A 23,049-nucleotide genomic window follows, 5' to 3' on the forward strand; every position below is an offset into this window, starting at 1 on the left:
GTGGAGGATGACCCACCCAAGGGGAGGCCGGCCCGGGGCCCCCAGCAGCCGGCCCAGCGGGGTTCGGGGCTGCAGGCCCCCAGTCTCCTCCGTCACAGGCTCCCATCACTTGCACCTGCAAATAATTATCGCTCCGGCGGCTGATGGCGCTGGCGCACATCTGGAACCCATAAAGGGAAGGGGTGATCGGTCCATTATCCACGTCCCGCCCTGTGCCTGCCCACGCACAGGGCTGCCCCGGGTTAGAGAGAACGAGGGGTGTCCGGCCCCCGAGGGCGTGCCCTCCAGGGCGCTGGGAAAGGCTGTCGGAACCACACCAGCGGGCATGGGCTGGGCACGGAGTCGGGGCGTGCGGGGGTTCGGTCCTCAGCACCCCGGGGCGTTCCCGACCCCGGACCTGGGCCTCAGTGCCCCACACGTGTTTTCCTCGCACGTCCCACCTGTGGCGTGAGCTCAGGGTGCGTAGGGCGCGAGGATCCAGCATCCTGTTCCGAAGACAGCCACCAGCTTCCTCGGTGCCGCTCCGCCGCCCGGTCACTCTGCCCTGATTCCTGGGGGGAAATTTCTGGAAAATATTTTCTTCTAACGAATCAAATCCATAACGCACATCGTTGCTAGCAGTAGTTACTCTTTTTTTAAAAGATTAAATCTTTTTAAAAATATTTTTTATTGATTTCAGAGAGGAAGGGAGAGGGAGAGAGAAACATCAATGATGAGAAAGAATCATGGATCGGCTGCCTCCTGCACGCCCCACACTGGCGACTGAGCCCGCAACCCGGGCCTGTGCCCTGAGCGGGAATCGAACCCTGACCTCCTGGTTCATAGGTTGATTCTCAACCCCTGAGCCATGCCAGCCAGGCAGTTTTCAAGTTTTTTTAAAATTAACCTTTTTTTTTTTTTTAGTGTAGACTATGCTACATTAAAAAAATATTTTTCAAAAATAATTTCTGAATAAAAAATAATTGCACCGGCTGGGAATCCCTTTACCTTCCTCCCTTCCCCTCCCCTCCCCTCCTCTCCCCTCCCCTCTCCTCCCCTCTCCTCTCTTCTGCAAAGAAAGTCTATTCTCACATTTATGTGTGTTTCTTCTGCTCATTTATATTGTGTTGTTTTTTTTAATTTCACGTGGAAGCGGTCTTTCTCTGTCTGTTTAATTGAGCACAATATCCTCTAGGTCCAGCCACGCCTGCGAATGAGGAGAGTTCGCGCTTTTCCGTGGCTGAGTCATACTTCACTGGGTGCACATCTCCTCTTACCTCATCCTCCACAGCCTCCCATCCAAACTTCCCACGTGGGGGCTCCAGCGCTCTCACGTATGGGGCTCCCGTGTGCACAGATGTAATACGTGTGGGGGCTCTCACGTATGGGGCTCCCGTGTGCACAGATGTAACACGTGTGGGGGCTCTCACGTATGGGGCTCCCGTGTGCACAGCTGTAACTCAGTGTGGTATTTCCTCTCGCTGTGCTGTCTCATGTCGGTTTAAGTCATAGACCAGCGGAAGGATCCGTGGGAAGGAGAGGGAGGTTTCTTCCTCCCTCACACAAGTGCTTACTTTCTCGGAACTGGTTCATGTTGCCAGGATAGCTAACAATTTTATTTTCTCAGCTCAAATATAGGAAATCAGTTAAATTAGCGATTTTGATACATAGCGGAGTTTCTTACCTTATTCTTTGGTTAGAAAAGATATTAAAAGAAAAGAAAGAGAGCCTGGCTGGTGTGGCTCCGTGGTTGAGCATTGACCCAGGAACCAGGAGGTCAGGGTTCGGTTCCCGGTCGGTCAGGGCACAGGCCCGGGTTGCAGGCTTGATGCCCAGTAGGGGGCGTGCAGGAGGCAGCCGATCCGTGGTTCTCCATCACTGATGGGTCTCCCTCTCCCTTCCTCTCTGACATCAATAAAAACATAAAAAATATAAAACTGAAGCAGCCGGTGTCCTCTCAGGTGTGGTCACCGACTCGAACAGACACGCCCTCCCGGGTCCTCTGACGGGTCCGGGGCCAGTGAGCGCGGCAGAACCTGGAGGGAGATGGAGAAGAGAAAACGCCTGAGAAGCGATGGAGTGAACAGGCCCTTAAAGGGGCAGAGCATTCCTTTCCTGCCGCCTCGCCCGCCTGCTCTGACATCCGTCAAGATCCTAATCGGCCCTGAATTCCTGGGCTCTCGTCAGTAACTGCCCCGAGGCCGCGGAGCCCCTGTAATCACTGCTCCCGCCCCGGCCTGGCCCCGGCGTGCAGACCTGGAATGCTGGCTGTCCACACCGTCCGACCGGGTCCGAGAGCCGAGGGCTGGGAGCAGGGGCTCCTTCAATGTGGCCACGGGGTCACTTCTTACTTCTTGAGCCAAGGCTCTCACTGAGGGAAACTCTGGAGGCTCCCGCCCCCGCCGGGCTGGGGTTCTGCCGACAGCAGCTGGCTTGGGGGGCACGCCTGCCTTTGGGGTTCCAGCAGCTGGCGGCAGGGACAGATGGAGACGCCATTGAAACACTGTCATTTTGTCCGGCCGCGTGGCTCGGGCTGAGCGCCGACCTGTGAACCAGGAGGTCACGGCTGGGTCCCCGGTCAGGGCCCAGGCCGGGTGTCCCGTGTCCTCTGACGCGGTGCTTCCTGCAGAAATGATTTCCCGCCGGCCGCACGACATGCCGACACCTCGTCACCCACAGATCAGCAGCAGTCAGTCAGCAGGTGCACAGGAAACAATGAGCACGCGTGTTCACCTATGAGCACACGTGTTCACCTATGATCACGTGTGCTCACCTCAGACAGAGCCTCTGCCGGCCCCCGCGGACCTCTCCTCCCCACTCATTCATTCACTCATTCATTCATTCATTCATTCATTCATTATTTATTAGCGTTTGTTAACCCTCACCCAAGGATGTCTTTCTCATTAATTTTTAAAGTGAGTGGAAGGGGGGAGAGAGAGAGAGAGACTCATCAATTGGTTGCCTCCCACACAAGCCCCGCCCCGGGCTCCTCTCTACGCTAAATGCCGCCTGAGCGAGACCTTCCGGGGAACGTCTGCGCTTTCCGCCGCAGGTTAGAGGGAGGGAGTGAGTGAAAGCGCAGGTCCCGGTGAGGCCTCCTGCGTGGGAGGGAGAGTCTCTCCGTCATCGGAAGGAGGGGGGGGATGAAGGGTCTCGGGGGGCCTTCCTCTTCCCGGGAGCAGCTGTGACTCCGGGAGGGGCCCGGCTGCAGGATGGACGTGCCCCAGGCCGAGGTGGGGGACCCTCGGAGGTGGGGGACCCTCGGAGGTGGGGGACCCTCAGAGGTGGGGGACCCTCGGAGGTGGGGGACCTCGGAGGTGGGGGACCTCGGAGGTGGGGGACCCTCGGAGGTGGGGGAGACATTCTTGCCGTGGCGGGGTCACCGCGGGTTCTGGAAAGATCCTCAGCATCGGGGCCGCCCGGCTCGGCCGTGGGAACAGCGTTCATTTCATTAGCGCCCCTCCCCTTCCCGGCGACGCCCACAACCCAACAGACAGACTCGGGTCCACCCGCTGTAAACGCTCATTTTTCACCAAAGCTGCGTGCTATTAGGCGTTTAATTATTCATTACGGCGCCTGTCACGGTGAAGTACGGCCTCGCCGCTCTCCCCGCGCCTGCCGGGAAGGCTGACACCGTGTCCCTCATGTCACCACGGCCGCCTGGCCACCCCCAGCAGGGACCCCGCCTGCCGTGGTCTTCATGGCTCAGACCCCGTGGGGCACGGCGGCCGGGCCGGGGGCCTGTGGTGTGTGCAGCCCAGCCCTGAGCAGCTCCTTCCTTTTCCTGTTCATCAGGAGCCGACCTTCAGGCCGACCCCGTCCCGAGGCCCCACTCGCCCGGCTCGCTCTCCTGCACTCGCCCAAGCTCGTCCGGGGCAGCAACCCCCCCCCCCGCCCCCGTCCCCCCGACCCTGGTGTCCTCAGCGCGCGCTCTCCGGGGCAGGCTCAGGCTCGGTCCCGGGATGAGCAGCCCACGTGCTGGGACGCAGGCTCGGTCCCGGGAAGCTGCGTGCCCCGATGGAAAGCTCCCGTCTCCGTGAGCGCGATGACCCACTTTCCGGGGAGAGGGCAGCCCTGGCCGCGGCCCCTGATGGCCGAACCCCGTGTCCCCCGTCAGCTGAGAGGGGCCCGGCCCGAGGCCCCCCCTCGCCCGGAGGAAACCGGGTGCACAGGCCGGGCTGGGGCCGAGCCGCGGGAAGGGGTGGGTGCTCTCCGCGTGCCCTCCCGGGAGGCGGCCCACGGGCAAGCACTTCGCAGAGATTTCCTCCCACGTGGCCCACCCTCTTCCCGCCGTGGCCCTCGCCGAGGCAGCGTGCACCTGGGCTCCCCCGGCGGGGACTGCGCCCACCCCCCCCCACCCCCACCCCCACCCCACGCCGGGGCGCTCTGCACTGACCCGTGTGTGAGTCTGCGGGGAGGTTTCCGCTGAGCGCGGGAAAAGCCCAGCGGGGCAAGTAAAGGGCAATTATGTCCCGGCAGGCGTGGCTCAGTGGCTCCGTGGCTCAGTGGGTGAGCATCGACCTATGAACCAGGAGGTCAGGGTTCGATTCCTGGTCAGGGCACATGCCTGGGGTGTGGGCTCCATCCCGTGTGGGACATGCAGGAGGCAGCCGACCCATGATTCTCTCCCATCATTGATGTTTCTATCTCTCCCTCTCCCTTCCTCTCTGGGAGAGATCAATAAAATAAAATAAAAATAAAATAAAAGCCCGGCCGACGCATTTGCACCCGGCGGGGGGGGGGGGGGGGGGCGTGTCGGGAGCCACGTGACGCTGGAGTGGACGTGGCCGGCTCCTCCCTGACCACGAGGCCGCGGCCCGGGAGCGCCAGGCGCGGGTCACGTCACGGCGCTGCTCTGAGCTCCGGGCCGCCAGCGCCTCTGCCCTCAGTCGTCTCGGTGACTGACCCGCCGGGTCACGGACGGTCCCGCCTGTGGACGTCGCGAAGGTGCCTGTGAGCACGCGGGCGACGGGTGCGTTTCCTCCTTTTTTGAAAATTGTTGATGACGTGGACACCGCCGTCTTTTACTGACTCTTCTTCCAACGATCTTAGAGCGAGTGGACGGGAGGGGAGCGAGTGCGTCTGATCTCACTGACGCGTGGGGACCCCGCCCGCAGGCTTCTCCTCCCCCTTCCCGCCGCGCGGCGCCGTCTTGGTGACGGAAGGAGACAGCTCTCCGCTCGGCGGTAATTTTGTGTTTCCCTTATTCCTCACTCGGAGCTGGGAGCCCCCCACTCCCTGGAAAGGGCAACATGGGACCTGGGAGGTGACACGGATGTGGCCGTGGCCGTGACCACGGAAATCGGAGCCGGAAGTCGTGCCTCCACCACACGGGTCCCGTGGGTTTTTCCAGGAGCAGCTCAGCCAAACGTTTTGCTAAAGTCAAAGGTCCCATTTATTCATTTTTCCGGGTCAATCCAACTGTTTATGCACAGAAGGCGTTAAATTAGTCGGAAAAGTCTCATTCTACAACTCGATCTTGTTAAACTGGGAGGGAGTTTCTGATATTTTTCAGACGCAGAATTAAAGTTTATAAATTACACATATTGTTCAGTCTCCCCCAAGGATTATTTTTTCCATTGACTTTTAGAGAGAGTGGTATTTATTTATTTATTTTAAATATATTTTTATTGATTTCAGAAAGAGGAAGGGAGAGAGAGAGAAAAACGTCAACGATGAGAGAGAATCATGGATCGGCTGCCTCCTGCACGCCCCCCACTGGGGATCGAGTCCACAACCCAGGCCTGTGCCCTGACGGGAATCGAACCGTGACCTCCTGGTTCCTAGGTCGACACTCAACCACTGAGCCACGCCGGCCGGGCTCCTTCCCATTCTTTTTTTTTTTTTAAATACATTTTATTGATTTCCACAGAGAGGAAGGGAGAGGGACAGAGAGTTAGAAACACTGATGAGAGAGAAACACCCATCAGCTGCCTCCTGCACACCCCCCACTGGGGATGTGCCCGCAACCAAGGTACATGCCCCTGACCGGAACCGAACCCGGGACCCTTCAGTCCGCAGGCCGACGCTCTATCCACTGAGCCACACCGGTCAGGGCTCCTTCCCGGTCTTTGTCGAGCGGGTCCATTGCTTCCTTAAACGACTTCCTGTGCGGTTTGCAGGAGGAAGCCATTTCCTGATTTTAAGCCTACGCCGCTCTGCGGTAGCGTTTGTGGTTTGAGCTTACGATCCCCTCTTCCAAGACCCGGCTCTCCTGGGAACCCGCAGACCCGCATGCCGGCGTGGGAGGAGAGCTGCGTGGAGCCGGGAGGCGGCCACACGTGGCGTCAGCGCCTGCGTGCTCGCTGGCGAGACTCGCTCTCTCCCTGCCGGTCACGGCAATGACCGCGGCACCCGCAGGACCCGGGAAGAGTCTCCTGTATCTTCGCCGTTTTCCATGATCACCGGTGAGCACTGGAGCCCGACCCGCCTCAGCACATACGGGAAACATGTATGTTTTCTTAGCATCTAAACACCAATGAATTTTACACACACAGGAGAGGCCGCCTCCCCACAGCTCACCGGGGTCCGTGGCACTTACTAATCCATTGGGCTCTGTGTGGGGGAGGGGTGGGGCTCTCGCCACGGCCTTGGGGACGGTACCTTTGCTGCCCCAGTAACTCCACCTCGGGGACACGCAGCGTGGAAGGAGGAGACGGCGCGGGGCCAGCCCGCGGGGCCGGCGTGTGCTGGGGGAGAGGCTGCCGTCCCTCCTCGTCAGGGCTTGTTGTCCGTGTCTCCGCGGGTGACCCCTGCGCCCTCCGGGTCATCACCGTCGTGGACACGCTCGGGCGACATTCCCGCCCGGGGTGAAGGAGCGCGGCGGCCCGTGTCCGGACCAGCCGGGTTTAGTGGCAGCGGACGAGGCCCCGCGGCTCCGCCCGGCAGGAGGGCTGTTTGGGGAACCCTCAGGCAGAGGGACGTGTCCTGTAATTTTTTAGCTGCATCGGAACCCCGAGTTCTCCGAGCGGTTGAAACGAGAAGACCAGTCTCACCGTCGGAGACCCGCTTCAGGTTTGGGCAGCTGCTTCGAGTTGTCTTACGTCTTTAGGACCCTGGACTGTCCGTGCCGGCCTCTGTCCTCCGCGTGTGGAACGGGCCGAATGGGGCGTCAGACACGCGGAGCGCGAACCCTCCCCTCAACGCCCGGGGGTCCGAACAAACCCCGTGTCTTCTGTGACTTAGACACGGCGCCAACCTAGGGTGGCGTCTCCGCAAACAGGTTTTCATCTTGTTCTATTGGTTTCAGAGAGGAAGGGAGAGGGAGAGAGAGAGAGAAACATCAATGATTAGAGAGAATCATGGGTCGGCCGCCTCCTGCACGCCCCACACTGGGGATCGAGCCCACAACCCGGGCCTGTGCCCTGACCGGGAATCGAACCCTGACCTCCTGGTTCATAGGTTGATGATCAACCACGGAGCCACGCCGGCCGGGCTGTTGAAAAACTTAAAAAACGTCTTTACCCAACGACTTCCATGTGACCCTCCGGAAGGACGTTTCCCAACAATAAGTCGTTCTACGTTCCGGAACAAAGCTCCGTGAGCCGTCAGCACTGGCCTCTGGCCCTCTGGCCCCTGGTCCCTGCCCATCGTCCTCAACGACGTGTTCGATGCGTACCTCCCCACGGCAGCAGCTCCGTGACGACAAGGGCGGCGGCGTGTTCGTGATCCGCGGCGAGGGCGCCTGCACGCCTCCGGCCGCGTGTGAGGGTAACGTTACAAACGCCCCGCGGTGCAGGTCCCCTACGAGGAGGAGGAACGGGCCCAGCAAACGGTCCGTCTCCTGGGACGCGTCCGCCGCCTGAGCTGTTACGGCCAAAATCACGTTCAGGACAAAACGCCCGTCGGTAAAATGCCACGCCAAACAGGCGTGCACGTGCGGGCCGCGGGGAACCGGGAGAACACGCATGGAGATGGCGCCGGGTGGCGGCGGTTTGCGGCGACTCAGGCAGCTTCTTTTCCCTCCTTCTCCGCGGCTCCCAATTAGACGGTAATGAACGCGTTCGCGCTGTGTGGCGAGGGAAGGCATAAACGGCTGTTTCAAACGTAAATAGCAATTACGGCCTTGTTCCCATTGACTCCGTAAACGCCGAACGTGACAAGCCGGCTAGAGACTCGGTCTCTGTAATTAACACGCAGCTCGGTTCCTCTACGTGAGTGTCGGCGCCGCGAGTCATTCGCTTCATTAACTGGGGAATTTAACGTCGGGTGCAACGTTGTTAGGTTAACCATATAGAGAAAGTAAAATATGGATTCCTTCCACTCTGGTGCAGGGGCTAGCTGGCTTCACGTAAGGAAAGCAGTGGGCACACAAATACTGCGATTCCGAGTGAGTAGAGGGATCCCAGTGGAGATTTTTAAAAAATATATTTTATTGATTTTTTACAGAGAGGAAGGGAGAGGGAGAGAGAGCTAGAAACATCGATGAGAGAGAAACACCGATCAGCTGCCTCCTGCACACCCCCCACTGGGGATGTGCCCGCAACCAAGGTACATGCCCTTGACCGGAATCGAACCCGGGACCCTTCAGTCCGCAGGCCGACGCTCTATCCACAGGGCCCAGCAGCGGGGCGTGGAAACAAAGCCTCCTAATGACATGTTTGCGCCTCGTAAAGACGCTCACACCCAGCGAGAAGGACCCAAACAGGTGCGCACGCCCCACATTAAACACCTGAAAACAACGAGCGACGGCCGAGAGAGACCCCAGGGCTGTCGTAAAAGCGGGGGCGTGCCACGGCGTGGTTCCAAAACCTCACAATGGTCACGTGGCCTTTCTCTCCAAGTTCGTGTGTGGTTCTAACATTGTCATCGGCGTCTCGGAAAGATGTGGAAATGGAGGGGGGAGGGGCGGTGACGCCGGTAACTGAGCCTCGGGAACCGACCCCTCACCTCCTGGTTCCTAGGTCGTCGCCCAACCACCGAGCCGCGCTGGCCGGGGTCTCCCGGTTCCCGTGGGCGCCTTCGCACAGGGGGGACGCTGCTCTCACGGCCCCTCGCCCGCGGGAAACCTTGAACCCGGGAGCCGGCCGCCGCAGGGGCTCCCGCCAAGGACGCGGTCGGACACAACGCCGGCCCGGAGTTCCCTGCGGCGACGGCAGCCCCGCCTCTCAGGGCCTCGGGGTTCCCGTGGAGAGCCTCGTGGCAGTTGGTCCGACGTGTCTTTGGTTTGGCAAACGTGGTTGGTGGGTCATCAGTGAGGTGGCCAGATCGCCCCGCTTTGGGCGGGACAGTCCCGATTTTTAACAATTTGTTCCTATTTTTGGAACGATCTGGTCACCTTAGTCATCAGCCGCACCCGTGGCCTCAGCGACCCCCGGAAACGCCTGACGGAGAACCGCGCCCACAGACCCTCGCGCAGCTGTGCTCGCAGCCGCGTCACCCCCTCAGAGGGTTAAGTTGTCAGTGACTGAGCTCACGGTGCTGTCATCCCCGCCCCCCGACCCCGTATTTTTAACAATTGTTCCCACGCTTTCTTCTTACTTCTTGCCTCACCGCTGCAGCCACGTGGACACGGCCACACACGTGTTTCTCATTGGGCCCGAGCCGGTGACCGGGAGACCGAGCAGGGTCAGCAGGACCCCGCCGTGTCCTAGCCAGAAGGCGGTGTTCGTACCAGCCGTTCCGTGAACGCCGCTCCCACCACCACGAGCGCATCTAGTTGGTGCTTTAAAAAATATATATATATATATATATTTTATATATATATATATATATATATATATATATATATATATTTTTTTTTTATATATATATATTTTTTTTACAGAGAGGAAGGGAGAGAGATAGGGAGTTAGAAACATCGATCAGCTGCCTCCTGCACACCCCCTACTGGGGATGTGCCCGCAACCAAGGTACATGCCCTTGACCGGAATCGAACCTGGGACCTTTCAGTCTGCAGGCCGACGCTCTATCCACTGAGCCAAACCAGTTTCGGCCTATATATAGAGAGACTTTTAAAAAACATATTTTTATTGATTGCAGAGAGGAAGGAAGTGGGAGAGAGTGAAATAGAAACATCCATGATGAGAGAGGATCATGGATCGGCTGCCTCCTGCACGCCCCGCACTGGAGATGGAGCCCACAACCCCGGCCTGTGCCCTGACCTGGACTTGAACCAGGGACCTCCTGGTTCCTAGGTCGGTGCTCAGCCCCTGAGCCAGGCTGTCTGGGTGGAAAGTATTTTAATTGTTTATTTTCCCGTCTCAGTTTTTCCGGGAAGAGGGCACACGCATCAAGCCCCTTATGAGGGGTTGGAGGAGCCGTGATTAACGGACCGCGGGGAGGCTCTTACTGTGCAATCCCCTAACCACCGAGGGCGGCCTGAGCTCCAGGCACCTGCCCTCCGCAGGGCTCCGCCCACGGGGAGCGCCCACGGGGCTTGGCGGGGCCCACGCCGTTTCCAAGGTCGGGTTATCTCGTCCCATCCCCTCACCAGCTGTGGGTGCCCATTGGTTCAGTCCTCGCTATCAGATGACTCCTGGTGGGTTTGCGGGGTACGCCCACCTTCGTTAGGTCTCGGGGGACAGCGATTCGCACTCCTCCGGCCACGCCCGCACACACTCGTCCGCACACACTCACGGACGCCCCCGTTCTCACTCAGCCCAACCCCTGTTTTCTCTGCACGGCCTTCCAGCACCTTCTCTGCAGACCGAGCAATCAGCGGGACAGAGCCCCTACAGAGGAAGCGCGGGATTAGCCGGACTCGGAGGAGACTCCCTGCTGGAGGGCGTCAGGCAGGAAGGCAGGCAGGAGCCGCAGTGTCAGGCTCCGGACTCACTGTTCCAGCTCGTGTGCTGGTGCCGCTGAGTGGTCGGCACGCGCCCAGGGAGGAAACGGAGCCGTGGGCATTCTCCTTCTTTTAAATCCTCACCCGAGAATGTCCTTTCCCTTGATTTCCAGAGAGAGTGGGGGAGCGGGGGAGAGAGAGAGAGAGAGAGACATTGATATGAGAGAGACACATCCATTGGCACCCTGGTACCCACCCCGCCCCCCCCCCCCCCCCCCCCAGAGCCAGGGTGGAGGTCTGAGCCCCGGATGGAGGTCTGGGTCCTGGGAGGGCAGTTCGGGCCGGGGAGGGAGGTCTGAGCCCCGGGGGGCGGTCTGGTACCTCACCTGGACATCCGGGTTATGGAATGGTGGTCTGGGTTACAGATGGAGATCTAGTCCCCTGATACAACACTGTGTTCGGTGTTTGTGGCCTGGGCCCCGGCTTCGCCTTCTCGCCCAGGTTGGCCTTCTCGACCCCGCCATGAAGGTCTGGGACCCGGATGTAGGTCTGAGCCCAGGTTGTAGGTCTGGGTGCTGGGAGAGGTGTGTGGTCACTAGGGGGCGCTATGGGCCCAGGTGGGAGGTTTGGGTCAAGGGCAGGACCTCGGGATGATGCAATGGTGATCAGGACCAGCCTGGATATTTAGACTCCAATAAAGAAATAGGCACTGGGTTCTAGTCTGGGTCCCCGGAATGGCCTTTTGGTCCTCGCCATAAAAGTCTGGGACCCGCATTGACGTCTGAGCCCCGGATGTAGGTCTGGGTCCTGGGAGGGCAGTTCGGGCCGGGGAGGGAGGTCTGGGCCCCGGGGGGCGGTCTGGTACCTCACCTGGACATCCGGGTTATGGAATGGTGGTCTGGGTTACACGTGGCGATCTCGTCCCCTGATACCAGACTGTGTTCGGTGTTTGTGGCCTGGGCCCCGGGTTGGCCTTCTGGGCCGCGGACAACCAGCGTCTCCTCAGCCCAGGGCCCGGGCAGCGTCCCCACCTCGTCGTTTCGTTGGGTCTCAACAGCCCAGGCCCAGAGGGGGGCTCAGCCCGGTCCGTCTGTGAACCCGAGCCCAGGGCGGGAGGGGGAAGGGAACCCCAGCCCCCGTGCAGCTGCAGATCCACCCCCTGGACCGGGGCCAGCTCCTCCCTGTGCCGGTGCCTCCTGCCCTGGGCCTGTCCGCAGGCCGGCCAGCGACTCGGGAGGCCCTCCCGCCCCCCTCCTCCGGGGGGTCCTGGGGCAGAGAAGGGGGAGAAGGCCAGAGCGATGCCCCGACCTGCCTGGCTGGCTCTCCCCGCAGACAACAAGCACGCGCCCGCCGTCACCTTCAACGGCTCCGTGCTCATCCTGGGCGGGGCTTATGCCAGAGCCGCCACCGTCTACGACCCGGAAAAGGGGACATTAAGGCGGGCCCCAACATGAATCTCTCTCGCCAGTTCTGCAGATGGGCGGGCGGCGGCCATTCCGCCATGGTGGGGAGGAGGGGGGAGGGAGGGCGGGACAAGAGGAGAGGTCTGAGTGCAATGAGTGACCTCCATTCACTGACCGAAGGGAGGCCCGGGCCCCGAGCCCAGCCCCGTCTCCCAGCCGGAAGGTAGGGCCTCCCGGTCCTTCGAGGCCTCACCTGCCCCGGGCCGGGGAAGACGTGACCCTTGTGCGGACGCAGGGTTCGTACGAAGCCCCGGTAATTCGCGGCCGGTCTGATGAATAGCGGCTGATGGAAACCGTCTCATTATCTGGATCCATTTATTGGGGAAAATGCTCATCCCATCTGATCCCGAGCCGATCAAAGAGCCGCTTATTGCTTAGTGTGTTTTACACTAAAACGGAAGCCGGTCCAATTACCCGGCGGGCGCGGTGCGGAATAGCAATCCTCACGGCAGGTGCGGGGCGCTGACCTGCGTGTTCACAGGCCGCGCAGGGACGCCACGCTGAGCGCCGGGCACAGCCTGCTGGCCCTGCTCCTCGGGGGGCGGGGGGGGGGCGTGGGCTCGGCCACGTGGCGGCCGCTGAGGGGTCACGTTGGCCGGTGACAGCGTCAGGCTGTTCCCGGAGAGCATCCGCGGGGCGTTTCAGCGGCTGGCTTTCTCACGGATCGCCTTTCCCAGGCTGTTTCCCGGGCAACGTGGGGCGGGAGCGAGTTGAGCATCCGCCGTGACCTCTGGACGCCTTTCCCTTCTCTGCTTCCCCCTCAGACGCCGATGCGTCGCACCCCAGCCAGCACCCCAGCCAGCACCCCAGCCAGCACCCAGCCAGCACCCCAGCCAGCACCCAGCCAGCACCCCAGCCAGCACCCAGCCAGCACCCCAGGCAGAGCCCCAGCCAGCACCCAGCCAGCACCCAGCCAGCACCCAGCCAGCACCCCAGCCAGCACCCAGCCAGCACCCCAGGCAGAGCCCCAGCCAGCACCCAGCCAGCACCCCAGGCAGCACCCAGGCAGCACCCAGCCAGCACCCCAGCCAGCACCCAGCCAGCACCCCAGGCAGCACCCAGCCAGCACCCAGCCAGCACCCCAGCCAGCACCCAGCCAGCACCCCAGGCAGAGCCCCAGCCAGCACCCAGCCAGCACCCCAGCCAGCACCCAGCCAGCACCCCAGCCAGCACCCAGCCAGCACCCCAGCCAGCACCCAGCCAGCACCCCAGCCAGCACCCAGCCAGCACCCCAGGCAGAGCCCCAGCCAGCACCCAGCCAGCACCCAGCCAGCACCCCAGCCAGCACCCAGCCAGCACCCCAGGCAGAGCCCCAGCCAGCACCCAGCCAGCACCCCAGCCAGCACCCAGCCAGCACCCCAGCCAGCACCCAGCCAGCACCCCAGCCAGCACCCAGCCAGCACCCAGCCAGCACCCAGGCAGCGCCCCAGGCAGCGCCCGCGCTCGCCCCACGCGCTCCCCCGGGCCCGGCGGTGTGTCCACAGTGCAGACCCTTTTTTATTTTCCATTTTCTTTCTTTTTTTAAAAAATGTCCTCATTTGGAGAGTTTACAGCCTCCCCCAGGCCCAGCATATCCGAGAGACGGGCCGTGGCCGGGGCCAGGGCGGGTGCTCCCACCCGGTCAGGGACTGCGTGGGCGCGTGGGGAGGCATCGTGGGCAGCGAGCTGAGACGCGGGCCCCCCGCGGCCCGTCCGGTGAAAGGCGGGTCCGTAGTGTTTCTCTAAAGGGAGACGTTCGCCGATTGTACAAAGCGGGACCGTTTACATCGCAAACGGATTCGTCGGTCACAGGCCGGTGCCGTGGGAAAAGGTGCACGTTGGTGACATCCTCGGGAGGAACGTAGACCCGTCCCGCGGCCGGCGGCCGGCTGAGCGGGATCTAGGTTAAGAGAGAGACACATCGACTGGTCGCCTCCCACACGCACCCCGACTGGGGCTGGGGATCGAACCTGCCCGGGGCCGTGCCCTGGTCTGGGAAGTAAGCCGGCCGCCCTTTGTCTGGGCGAACGCTCTAACCACTGAGCAACCGGCCGGGCCTGGGCTCCTTCGTTTTTATGTCCGTGGCCCTGACAACACGATGGTGTCCACGCTGTTTGGGGGAAGGTTTGGGGGGGAGGGGAGGGGGACGTTTAAGGGTATTGAGGCCCCTCCAGTTTGGAGACAAAACCATCGAAATGAGCGGAAGAGGCATCGGTCGTGCCACCTGGAGGGAGGGAGCTCCGTGCCCCCCTCCCCCCTCCCGCTCCCCCTCCCCCTCCCCCTCCCGCTCCCCGCTGTGGATGTTTGGAGGAAAGGGCGGAGGGTGAGGGCAGTCGGGAGGGTGGGTGGGAGGGGAGCGGGCTGTAGGCCGAGGGGGGGGTGGGTACAGTCAGGGAGCGAGGAGGGGGCAGCCTGCTTTCTCTCGGTGCCGGTTGCCCCTCTGCTTTCATTCCTGGTTGGGGGGTAGCTGACCCGGGATTGAACTTGAAGCCCTGACTGGAATGAGAATTTGAAACGTGCGAGTGGATCAATTAGGCGGGGATTCCCGTAATCGCTTCTGCTGGAGCGCAGCGCGGACCGTAAATCTTTCTTATCAACGATTTCCTTCTGACGGACGGCCGGGCCGGGCCCGCACCGCCCTGAGCCGGCTACGGGCCGACGGGGAGGAACCGGGAGGCACAGCTCCCGGCCTTGTCATTCCCGCTGTCGTTCGGTGAGTCACCGATGCAGAGGGCACCGTGGTGACATCACCCGCCGGTGACCGGAGAAGCCGCGCTGTCGGCATTGGAACAGGGGGGCGGGGGGGTCAGGGCCTGCGTCTCCTTTGAGGAGCGAGTGCTCAGGACCCACGGCTTCGGTTCCGCCCCGGCCGGGTGTCAGGTGGGGGGGGGGGGCCGGGGCAGGTCGTCATGCGGGTCCCTTCTTGGTGGTCCTGCTCCCGCTGTGACGGCGCTCCATCCGCTCCATCCGCTCCATCCGCTCCACGCACAACCCAGGAGGCCCGGCCGGCGCGGCTCAGGGGGTGAGCATCAACCTAGGAACCAGGAGGTCAGGGTTCGATTCCGGGTCAGGGCACAGGCCCGGGTTGCGGGCTCCATCCCCAGTGGGGGGCGTGCAGGAGGCAGCTGATCCGTGATTCTCTCTCATCATTGATGTCTCTCTCTCTTTCTCTTCTTCTCTGAAATCAGTAAAAATATATTTAAAAAAAAGAACCAGGAGAAATGCTTGTCTTGGTCTCTCCGGGGGCATCCCACGCAAGGCGTTCAACCTGGCTGTTTCATGCCTCCTGATGTCAACGGTGCCGGCAGAGTTGAACCTGGAGAGTGGATTTTCAGATTCAAGTGCATAAATTTACATACTAATGAGGGTGCCCTTGGGTCCTGTCACAGGATCCTAAAACCACTCAGGCGGCCTTCACTTTTTAAAATACATTTTTATTGACTTCAGAGAGGAAGGGAGAGGGGGAGAGAGAGAAACATCCATGATGAGAGAGAATCACGGATCCGCTGCCTCCTGCACACCCCCCTCTGGGGATCGAGCCCGCAACCCAGGCCTGTGCCCTTGACCTGAATCGAACCCGGGACCCTTCAGTCCGCAGGCCGACACTGTCCACTGAGCAAACTGGCCAGGGCGCCTCCTACATCATTTTTAACCCGGAGGTAAAGGGAGTAAAAGGATGTTGTGCAGCCACTCACCCTGCTCCACAGCGAGGCGAAGAACGCAGGACCCGTCGCCACCTGGACTTCTCCGCCGGTGCGGCCTCCGAGGCTTCATTTCGCTCTCAGGTCGGCCACGCCGGAGCCCTCGGTGCCGGCATCGCGGTGAGAACCAGCCGTGCCGGCCCGTCTGAGAGGGCTGCTCTAATCAACCTCCTTCCGGCACGAACGGACGGGGCACCCGGCGGGCGCTGGCACCTGTGGGCGTGACGCCGGCTCTCGGCGACGGTGATCAGCGCACACGCCTGTCCCGTGTGGAGGGTTAAACGGTCGGAGAAGACGGGAACCCGAGGAAGCGAGGGAGCCGCTAGCGCGGAGGGCACCCCCAGGACGGTCCCTGACGTGGGGGGGCGGCCAGCCTGTCAGTCAGGAACATTGTTTCCGTCTACGAGGACTCGGTGCGTTTGGCACGAATTATAACCAGCGGATTCGATCAGGGCCGTGGACTGCAGCCACCTGGGGAACTTTATATTTTAGTGGTCATTTTTAATTTATTTTTAAAAAATCTTTATTGTTGAGCGTATTACCAATGTCCCTCTTTTCCCTCCCTCCATCGCCGCCCTCCACCCGGCTCCCGCCCCGCCCCACGCCTTCGCCACGCTGTTGTCTGTGGCCACAGGTAATGCACACAAGCATCTAGGATCCATGTTTAATCTCTTCCCGCCCCACCCCCGCCCTCTGAGACTCATCCGTCTCTTCCATTTCCTGCCTCTGATTCTACTTTATTCACCGGTTCATTCTGTTTATTAGGTTTCCTATTCGTTTTTTATTTTATTTTTAGATCCAATTGTTGATAGATCTGCGGTACTGCCTTTGTCTGGTTCATTGGCCACAAGAACGCCTGCAGGAATCTGGCATCTGCCGTCACTCAGGACACGTCCCCCTCGTGCAATGTCTATTTCTTTTTACGAGCGATTGTAAAAAGCAAAGCAAAACCCACTTCTTAGGGAGCGATTAAAACTCTACCAGCCAACATAATTAATCCTACATAATAAGAGGCTGATATGCAAATCGACCAAACGGCGGAACAACCGGCCGCTGTGATGCACACTGACCACCGGGGGGCAGACACTCAACGCAGGAGCTGCCCCCTGGCGGTCAGTCCGCTCCCACAGAGGGAGCGCCGCTCAGCCAGAGCCCGAGCTGGGTTCATGGGTGGCGAGCGCAGCGGCGGTGGCAGGAGCCTCGGGAGCATCCTAAGCTGTCAGTTGGACATCCCCCAAGGGCTCTCGGACTGTGAGAGGGCACAGGCTGGGCTGAGGGGCCCCCCTCCCCCGAGTGCACAAATTTCGTGCGCCAGGCCTCTGGTTCTGAAATAATTACCCACACAATTGAACTGACTGCACGTATCTCCAGAGAAAACGAACAAGTTGAATGCAAGGAGCTATTTTGTAAGCAAAACAATTGTGTGTATGTGTGTGTATGTGACTGTGTGTGTGTGTGAGTGTGTGTGACTGTGTGAGTGTGTGTGTGAGTGTGTGTGAGTGTGAGAGTGTGTGTGTGTGAGTGTGTGTGAGAGTGTGAGTGTGTGTGTGTGAGTGTGTGTGAGAGTGTGAGTGTGTGTGAGAGTGTGAGTGTGTGTGTGACTGTGTGAGTGTGTGAGAGTGTGAGTGAGAGTGTGAGTGTGTGTGAGAGTGTGTGTGTGTGTGAGTGTGTGTGAGAGTGTGAGTGTGTGTGTGTGAGTGTGTGTGAGAGTGTGAGTGTGTGTGAGAGTGTGAGTGTGTGTGAGAGTGTGAGTGTGTGTGTGTGAGTGTGTGTGTGTGCGCGCACGTGCGTGTGCACATATATTAGGTGGATGTAGATGCATCTTTAGTTTCAGAGTTGGCCCAGAAAGGTAAGAGCCTGGCTTACAGCCACGTGGGTATTTTTAAAATATATTTTTTTATTGATTTCAGAAAGGAAAGGGGAGGGAGAGAGGAATATCCACATCAATCAATCGGCTGCCTCCCGCACGCATTCTCACTGCCAAAGTCATTTAGTGAAGGTTCAAAGGTCTAAGATGGTAGTTTCTGTTTTATTGAATCTCTCCTCCCCTCACACACACACACAGACACACACAGACACGCACACACACATGCACACGCACACACACACGCACACACACGCACACACACGCACGAGGATGGAATCTGCCCACATTTGCAGCTTCATCGACGGCAGCACCAGCTTTTGCCTGGACAATGGACGCTGCCCGTCCTCGGCCCGGCCCGCCCTGACGGGTATTCTCACGTGAACGGAGCCGGAGCGGGAGCCAGCACATCAAAGGCGCGGCCAGGAGGCGGCTGTGGCTGCGGGCGGGGCCTCTGACGCGCGGCTTTGATCTCACCCCCAGCAGCAGGCGGCTCCTGCTCCGACTTTTGTCTGAGCCGGGAAGTGAGGGAGGGAGAGCCCCTTCGGTGCTAATCCAGCCGCTCCGCGGGGAGATGAAAGGCGCCGGGAATCGCCGCCTGCGGTGCGTGCATTAGCCGCGATCACTGCAGATTACCGTTCTCCCGGCCGAGGAGAGGAGACATGAACACCAGCAGCTCTCCACAGCCCTCCCGTCCACGTGTTCCCAACACGCTTCCCTGGAGGCGGCGAGAAGGGAGGGCTCCCAGGTCTCAGCCTCGGTCCCCAGGACGGTTCCCCGCGGAGGAGGACATGTGTGTGGGTGTGTGCATGTGTGAACACGTGTGCATGTGCATACGTGCATGTATGTGCGCGTGAAGCTATACAATGAGGACGAGAGGGGCTCTGGAAGCCGCAGTTCGGATTCAGCCTCTCGTCCCCCCGTTTCCTCCCGGGGCCGCTGGCGGGAGGCGAGCCAGCACCCGGCAGGGACTCGGTGCCGGTGAGGCTGAGCAAACCACGCGGCACACCGACCTCTGTGTTGTGTGTGTGTGTGGCGTGTCCCCAGACGTGGGGGGGGGTGAGATTTGTGTGAAGAAAGACACAGAGACGTAGTATTTGCTGTTGCTTTTCCGAGGGCAAGCCTGTGTGTGTCTGAGCATGTATGCGTGTCTGTGCGTGTGTGTGCGCGCCTCTGTGTTTGTCTGTGCATGTACTAATATATGTGCGTGTCTGAGCATGTATGTGTGTCTGTGCATGTGCGTGTGCCTCTGTGCATGTGTGTGTTTGTGTGTGCCTGTGCTTTTGTATGTGTCTCTGTGTTTGTGCATGTCTACGCATGTGTCTATGTGTAAGTCTGTCCATGCCTGTGCATGTGTGTGTTTGCATATGCCTCTGTGTGTGTTTGTATATGTCTCTGTGTGTCTGCGTGTTTGTATATGTCTGTGCGTGTGTGTGTTTGTATATGTCTGTGCGTGTGTCTGTGTGTAAGTCTGTCCATGCCTGTGCATATGTGTGTTTGCATATGCCTCTGTGTGTGTTTGTATATGTCTCTGCGTGTTTGTATATGTCTGTGTATGTGTCTGTGTGTTTGTATATGCCTGTGCATGTGTGTGTTTGTATATGTCTCTGTGTGTTTGTATATGTCTGTGTGTGTGTCTGCGTGTTTGTATATGTCTGTGCGTGTGTGTGTGTTCGTGGTCGTGGGGATGACGCACCTTTACCCCTTGTGTCCGGCTCAGGGCAGGACCGCGGCCTCGGCTCCGCCTCCCTCGCAGCAGCCGGCTCCTCGCTGCTCAGCCCGCCCCCGGGCCCGTGTGCTGATGTGCAGGGACGGCCCGTGACGGAGGCAGGAAGACGTGTCCTTGCGGGAAGTAACGTGGGAAACCAGGAGGAGGTGGTTCTCCAACGAGCATGCCGGTGGAGCAAGCGCTTCCATCCAGGCAAACGCCGTGGGCCGGACGGAGGGAGCCGCCCAGGGCCCCGCCCTGACCGCCGCTCGCCTTCCCTCGCACCCCGGGCCGGGCGAGGGCCGCTCTGCCTCCCGGGACGGAGGGCCACCTGACAGTCAATCCCGTGCTCACACTGGCTTTACTCTAAAAACACATTAAAAGTAGTAACAACATAAGAACATAAAGCACGTTTAAATTAAAAGTGTGTGACGGGTTCCTGGGTTGATGCTCTGCCGCGGGCCGGGCCGGCTTCACTCCATCCCTTCACTTTCCCCGACGACAGAACAGGACGCGCCGGGCAGGAAATGGCGGGGAGTGAGCATTGCACCGTAACAACTTCCTCCGTGAAACGTCTTGGTCCCGGCATTGTGATGGGCTCCGTTATCCTCTCTGCGCGGACGTATCACGGCCCGCCAGCCCCCCGCACCCTGTGGGAGGCCCCGCCCGCCCCCCGCACCCTGTGGGAGGCCCCGCCCGCACCCTGTGGGAGGCCCCGCTGCGGGTGAGCTCGCACCTGCTTTCTGGATGTCCGCGCACAGGTCTCCCGTCGGAGACTCGCCGAGCACGTTCTGGATGTTTTGGAAATTCCAGGTACCGACCGGCAGACGACGCTCAGAGCCGGACGGAGTCCCCGCCTCCAGCAGGTGTGACCGCTCTGCGGCGCCTGCCCCCCCTCCCCACCCCCCCCCCCCCCCCCCGGCCTCCGCTCACGGAAACGGGACCCAACAAGCTGACGTGTTCCTTCGCATCAGTTAGTACAGATTTACCCACAAGCCCTAGGCACAGGGACGGAATGTCTCATTTGCATATTAGAGGAACCCTTTTACCCACAGTATCGGGAAGGAATCCGACAGAGACGAGGCTGCAGACAAATAATCTCCACAGCGAGTCCCATCGTTTGGTCAGCACAGGGAACGGATTTCAGACTTTAATGGAATCAAGTGGTTCAGAAATCCTTGCAATGCCCGGCTGGGTGGCTCAGTGGTGAGCGTCAACCTATGTTCCAGAAGGTCACAGTTCCATTCCCGGTCAGGGCACAGGCCCGGGTTGTGGGCTCCATCCCCAGTGGGGGGCGTGCAGGAGGCAGCTGATCAATATTTCTAACTCTCTCTCCCTCGCCCTTCCTCTCTGTAAAAATCAATAAAATATATTTTTTAAAACTGGCTTTTACTTTTCATTTGTGTGTCTTTTCCTTTTCCTCTGTGACTTCCCCAGTTATCTCACGCCGAGCAGTCTGTCCGCTGTCCGCTGTGACTGTTACTGACAGCTCAGCAGATGGCGTGGGCGTGTGGGGAAAGGAGCTGAGAAGAATGACGTCAGCGTTGGTGACTTAGTGGTTCGGCGTCTGTAAGAGCTGGATGTGCTATCAGTGTGACGGTCACACGGGAGCGCGGCGGCGACTGCGCGGGGCCGAGGCGTGGAGGGGTTCCGGGCGCCGCTCTCAGCAGGCTTCCCCCCGATGTGCCGGCCTCGGGGGCTCCGTGTGCTCACCTGGATGGAGCCTCGGCACGCGCCCAGCCTGGCCTCCGAGGTGGATCCGCGTCACGCAGCCGCGGCGTCTCTGAGAGAAAACGCCAGAAGAGATGACGAGGCTGCGTGGAACTCCGAGGACGGAAAACACGCAAACCACAGCGCAGGGAGCCGGGGAGCACGAGCCCACGCCAGGGCCCACTGCTCATTCCCACAGCACCCCCATTTCCACTGCACCCCCATTCCCACAGCACCCCCATTCCCACTGCACCCCCATTTCCATAGCACCCCCATTCCCACAGCACCCCCATCTCCACAGCACCCCCATTCCCACAGCACCCCCCATCTCCATAGCACCCCTCCCGGCGCTGGGACTGGTTGTGAGCAATCGCCCTCTGGGGGGCTGGCTTCCCACCGATAACTCTACAGAGCAGCCCCCCCCCCCGTCCTGCTTCGCTCCGAGCCTGAGCGCGAACGCAGTGCTGAGTGAGGGGACCCCCCCAGCACGGAGAGGGGCGACCCCGTCTTCTTCCTTCTGAGCACACGTGTCCCGTCTCGCAGCGGCAGGCCGGCCGGAGGGCCGCTTCTGATAACACGGCGGGAGGCGCCGGCTGCTGCTGACCCCCGACGTCAGACCAGGCTCCAGCCGCGGCCGCCGCCCGGACAGAACGGAGCCTCCGTCTCTCCTGCGCTCTGAGCAACGCTTCTTAGAAACGGGGAGATCCAGCACCCCGCGATCTGGGCTGAGTCTTCCCGTGTTTCGGACGAGAACAGGAACGCGTGCTTTTGCTTGTTCAGGAAATAACCACTGCTCAGCCCTTTTGGAGTTAGAACACGCATAAACACGTGTTTCACCGCGTCCACCCAGTCCCGTATTAACATACAAGTTAACGCCGCCTCTGCAACTCCCACAGGAATAGCCAGGCATGGTCAGGGCTGAGCAGAGAATGTTCTGGAAAGGCAGGTTTACATTTACACACATCAAGTATTTGCCCGGAAGTCCGGTCTTCAGCATCCGGACCCAATGAAACGGTAAGACCTTTGGTTTGAAGACCTTCTGAGCCGAAGCCATGACGGCGAGCTCGTCCCTTAGGGTCTAAGCAGGTCGGTGCTTTAGTTTTGATTAAAAAGTGATTGAGTGAAGAGATTGATTAGAAGAGAATGTGGTCTAAAATTTAGACTTAATTTTATTAGTGTGTTTATCTGGGTTTTGAGAGACGCAGTTGGTGGGCGGGAAGCCGCCAGGGCTGTGCAGCCGGCGCTGTGCTGACGTGTGCGTCCGACGGAGCGGGCGTCCGGGAGAGACACCCTCTGAGCCTCCATTGGCTCCCGCCTACTGGGGCTCCCGCCGACCGGGGCTCCCATCCACCCCGGCTCCCGCCGACCGGGCCTCCCGCTGACAGGCACCCGGAGCAGGCCTGCGCCCGTGGTGGCTGGAACGTGCCGGTGAAGGAGCTGCACAGCCACGCGGGGGGGGGGGCCTAATGCTCGCCTCAGCGGGACGCGGTGGCTGACCGGTGGGCGGCCGGGGAGGGAGGCGCATTCAGGCAGAGGCGCCGGCTGTGCCGTCCCGGACGGGGAGGAGGGAGGCCGGACCCTGAGGGGCCGCTGCACCCACAGATGGCGGGGGCGGGGCCGAAGCGGCAGGAGGGCCAGACGGCCGGGGTGGGCGCCAGGCGGGAGAGGAGCATTGTCATGGCGACAGCAGGAGCCCAGAGGGGTTGGCGGGAGAGAGCGTGGGACCGGGTTTACCGGGAATAGGCCCGGGGTTCGGGGTGGGGGAGCCTGGGGCCGGGGCGCCGGGCCGTGTGGACGGGTGAGGGGTGCGGGGGCCGGGCACAGGGAAGGGCAGAGCGATGGCGTGGGCCGGCTGCCCGGCGGGCGTGGGGGTGGAGGAGACACGAGGGTGACGCTCAGCTTCCCAGCTCGGCGCTGCC

This window comes from Cnephaeus nilssonii (genome assembly GCF_951640355.1).
Source record: "Cnephaeus nilssonii genome assembly, chromosome: 15".
Taxonomy (NCBI): Eukaryota; Metazoa; Chordata; class Mammalia; order Chiroptera; family Vespertilionidae; genus Cnephaeus; species Cnephaeus nilssonii.